Source organism: Mastomys coucha, unplaced genomic scaffold (genome assembly GCF_008632895.1).
Source record: "Mastomys coucha isolate ucsf_1 unplaced genomic scaffold, UCSF_Mcou_1 pScaffold21, whole genome shotgun sequence".
Lineage (NCBI taxonomy): Eukaryota > Metazoa > Chordata > Mammalia > Rodentia > Muridae > Mastomys > Mastomys coucha.
This window is the reverse complement of record NW_022196904.1, coordinates 155,559,984-155,564,983: the sequence shown is the minus strand read 5'-3', so window position 1 is coordinate 155,564,983 and position 5,000 is coordinate 155,559,984.

The following is a 5,000-nucleotide window of genomic DNA, read 5'->3' as shown; positions in this document are numbered from 1 at the left end:
GCTGAGGCAGGCGGATTTCTGAGTTCGAGGCCAGCCTGGTCTACAGAATGAGTTCCAGGACAGCCAGGGATACACAGAGAAACCCTGTCTCAAAAAAAAAAAAAAAAGAAAGAAAAAAAAAAACACTTCCCGAAGAACAGCCTGGGAATAATCACAAAAATGGGGAAATATCTTATCTCAGAATGGACCATCTGTGTTGGTCCATTTCATCCTATGGTTAAACATTCATGACATAGAATGCAGACCACTGACCACCTGTGACCCCCAAGCATCCATCAGTGAAATTTTAGATTACCTAATCCTTCTAGAGAGTTCCCCAGTTCCCTATAAGAAGGCCTGTGCACCTTTGTCTGGGGTGGCCATTTCAAAACCCGATTGACCCCCCCAGAATGCTGGTCGTTTCTGCAGAATAAATTGCTCTTTGTCTTTGCATACTGTCTGAGTCTGGGGTCTTCCTTCAGCGATTTCCGGACCCTGACAAGTCCACCCAGGTTGTCCCTGTCAAGTCCCATAGAAACTCAGAACAAATGGCTAACTGGTGTCGGCATACCAAAGCTGAAGCTGGGTGCTTTTCTCACCCCACCCCCTACCTTAAGCACCCCCAGCTTCCCTTCCCCCAGCTTCTCCTTCCTATATAAACCTATCATTCCTGACACACGCTGTCTAGGTTCCCTTGACTCTCTTCTCATGGTCACGTTTAGTCTGGACTCTTCTGCACTGTCTCTTCTGTACCGTCATATCTATATCTCATATCTATAATAAAAACCTCTTCCTCAGCTGCACCTTGGAACAGTCATGTCCTCCGTTCGTTCAGTCGCCTCTACCCTTTCAGCTCTTCCTCTTTACCCTCCTTTGCCTAACCAACCTCTGATCTCCTGGGTCTCAAGGATGAGGGCCTTCATCACACCTCACATTGAGTCGGGGCCAGTCTTGTGATTATTCCTATCACAGCACTCCCCTGAAAGACAATAAACTCCACAAGAACATGTTGATTAGCATCCTTACTCACTGTATTATCTGCAATCATTGGGCCTGGATCTGTAGACACTTAACCTTCCGGTGGACGAATAGGTAGCTGGACTAGGGTGGGATGGGGTGGATGGAAAGGCAAACCTGAGCTCTTTGGAGAATAGAGTTTAAAAGCAGAGGGCAGATTATAAGCAGACTCCTGTAGTTGAAGATAGCTACAGGAGAAAAACTATTATAAAGTCCAGAATATCGGTAGCATTTGCAGTGCAGCCTGGAAAACAATTGTGGTGGAAATTTTATGCAGAGATTTCACTGCATCGGTGTTTGATGTGAAAGAAGGAAGTGTGGAGGCTCGTAAAAGCTAAATGAAGCAGAAAGCTGTTCTACCTGCTATAGCCAGAGACCTCGACAAGGGAGATATTATCAGAGTCTTGGAGTGGTGGCTAAAATCAGGTGGCTTGTCCAGTAAGAAGGGGAGCCATAGAGGGAACCCAGTTACTACTAGAGATATTACCTGCATGGGATGGAGTAAAACAGTAAGAGGGGAAAGAGCCAGCAGCCTGTTCTCACCCCCACGCCCTACCTTAACCATCCCCAGACACATCACTGCCCTCCAGGCTATGATGTCTGTTATTTTAATGTATTGCATTGTAATCCTTATAGAGCATCCTCATCGAGTGTCACAGTCCATCCAGGTTGCTCCTGTCATGTCTCAAACTTCAGGACAAACTCAAGAGAGTTTGGGAGCTGTGATGGTTTGTATATGCTTGGCCTAGGGAGTGGCACTATTAGAAAGTATGGCCCAGTTAGAGTAAATGTAGCCTTGTTGGAGTAGGTGTGTCATTGTGAGTGTGCGCTCATCCCGCAGTATTCTCCTAGCAGCCTTCAGATGAAGATGTAGAACTCTCAGCTCTGGCTGCATCATGCCTGCCTGGATGCTGCCATGCTCCCATGCTACCTTGATGATAATGGATTGAATCTCTGAACCTGTAATCCAGCCCCAGTTAAACCTTTGTCCGAGACTTGCCTCGGCCCAGGTGTCTGTTCACAGCAGGAAAACCCTAACTGAGACAGAAGTATAGTTTGCAAGGATGAGAGTCCCCTATAAAACAGAGCAAACCAGCCCGAACACAGAGATCGGATCTAGAAGTGAAGAATAGCAGAGAGGAGCCTGGGAGCCAGGAAGCTGCAGTCACCTCTTGGCCGTCCTTCCAGGGGGGGTGAAGAGATCATGGTGAAGGAGACTGAGGACTGTGGCCTGGGGCCAAGCAGCTCGCTCAGCACAGGTCACTATTTCCAAAGACTTTCAGGGTTAAGTAAGGAACAGAAAGGTGTGTTGTGCTGGCTGATTTTGTCAACTTGGCACATCCCAGGAACATTTGGGAAGGGAGAACATCAAGAAAATGCCTCCATTGGACAGGTATGCGGGTAAATCTTTAGCGGATTTTCTTGATTAATGATTGATGTGGGGGAGCCTAGTCCATAGTGGAAGGTGCTAACCTTGGGCAGATAGTCCTAAGTTGTATTAAAAAAAAAAAAAAAAAAAAAAGTTGAGCAAGCCACAAGGAGCAAGGCAGTAAGAATGCACTTCAGTGGCCTCTGTTTCAGATCCTACTCTGAATTCCAGCTCTGACTTTCCTCACTGATAGACTCTGACTAGGAATGTAAGGTGAAATAAACACTTTCCTCCCCTAGTTGGTTTTAATTTGTTTTATCACAGCAATAGAAAACAGACTAATCCGGTTTGTGGTGGTTTGAATAAAAATGGCCCCATAGGTCCATAGGGAGTGGGTGATATTAGAGGGTGTGGCCTTGTGGGAGTGGGTGTGGCCTCGTAGGAGGAAGTGTGATTCAGTCTCTTCCTGCCGCCTGCCAATCTGGACGTAAAACTCTGAGCTTCTCCAGCCCCAGTCTACCTGCACACTGCCATGCTTTCCACCACGGACTAAACCTCGGAACCTGTAAGCCAGCCCCAACTAAACGTTGTCCTTTATAAGAATTGCTGTGGTCATGGTGTCTCTTCACAGGAATAGAAACCCTAAGACACAATTCTTGGTATTTCCCAAACCCATCCTGGAAATAACAAAGGACAGGTAAACCCAAGTGTGTGTATCAGCTCAGGTACATACTAACTGGAGGTTTAGGGCAAGGGAATTTGCCTCTGGGCCTGACTCTGTAAAATGGAGATGATACTGACCTATCCATGGGAGGAAATTGAAACTCTGTGAAAAGAAAAATAGAGCCAGGCATGGAGGCACATGCCTATAACTCCAGGAGCTGGAGGCAAAAGAATGAGGAACTCTATCTAAGCCAGCCCAGGTTTCCTGGCAAGACCCTGACTCAAAAAAAAAAAAAAAAAAAAAAAAAAAAAAAACAAATATAAATAAGAACCAAGTTTGAAGGGATTTGGACAATGTCATGATAATTATCTCAAACTCGGAAATAAGAAAAAAAAAAGAGATTGCTGTAGGTCTATAATTCAAAGTTGCACAAAGAAACTGAAGGGGACAATTTTGCCCCAGACACTCCAATATTGCTAGATATTTCTAGATGATATCTAGAAACATTAATTAGAGCATAGCATCTTAATCCAGAGTGGGCACTACTGTCACCTAGTGGTTAGAGTCCAGGATTGCTGCTCATACTCAGACTGTGGGCCAAGCCCACAACAAGGAGGTCAAGGAGGGTGTGACCACACTTGACCTATTACCGACTACCAGTTGCGTCTCCAGCACATCAGCATGTAGAACGCTGTTCGCAGGTCTTTGTCTTCTGAAGCGGAAGCTACCCCAACAGTAGAACGCGTGTGGAGTCCTCAGTGATAGGGTCTTGTCATCAAGTTCTGGTGGGCAATCAGGAGCAATGACAATAATCTGTATTGTTGGAGGGACTGTTTGGCCTTCTCTTACCAACAGCTTGTGGGGAGGTATCTTACACCTGGCTTGTCTTTCTTTTGGTGGGATCCATCCTAGAGCTCTGTGTACTGATGAGCTATACCCCCAACCTTACCCTCTCTTCATTAAGTACACTGGATTTGGAGCCGTAGGACCTTATGTATCCTTAGTCACTTCTTTCAAGGTTCTGGGTGCAGATACAGATTTGGTCAGAATGTACTGGGGACTGAGATTTTCTGCAGGGAACTTGGAGGACATTTCAGCTCATTATGTAGCTCTGATTCCTTGTTAACACCTCCCGGGCAGGTGGTTCTGAGTTGTATAAAAAGCGGCCTAAGCAAGCTGTGTGGAGCAAGCTAATAAGCAGCATTTCCCTGTGAGTGCCGCCCCCCCAGCCCCCCCCCAGGCCCCCATGGTCTCTGCTTCAGTTCCTGCTGAGTTCCTACCCCCGAATTCCCTGTGTTTCCATGAGAAGTGTGTTTCTCACCTGTTGAATGCTGTGCAATACGATACCGATACAGCTGCTGAGCCCACAAAGCCATGCATATTTCTAGCACAGCACAGAGCCTCCTTGACAGATAGCTGCTACATCAATGCCAACTCCTTAATCAATACAAGCCACCCTCTAAGGCTGATATCTCAGAACTGAGGAGGGAACTCAAAGAGCACTTGCCATACATGCCGGATGTGGTGGCAGACACGTTTAATCCCAGCACTTGAGAGGCAGAAGCAGATGGAGCTCTGTGAGTCTGAGGCCAGCCTGGTCTACAGAGCAAGTCAGGGTTGTATAGTGTGACCTCGTCTCAAAAACAAACAAAACGACAACAACAAAATCCACAAATAAATAATACATTTTCCAGCCACACCACCTGCTTGTGGCCCTTCAGATAAATCTCCAAGAAGAATTTTGTTTTTGTAGAAACGAGAGCCCTCTCCCAGATGCTGACTCATAGAGCCCAAGGCATGCTGCTGGAAGTCAGGCCCAGCACAAAATTGCCAACCTCCTCTCTTCTGGCCATTGAAAATTTCATAGTTAGCAATTATTTATTTAAATTAGTGCTGTTTCTTACCTATTCTCAAAAACACTCATATCAGTTAGCTAATTCAAACACTTTATTAATCAATAGGGTTTGGGTT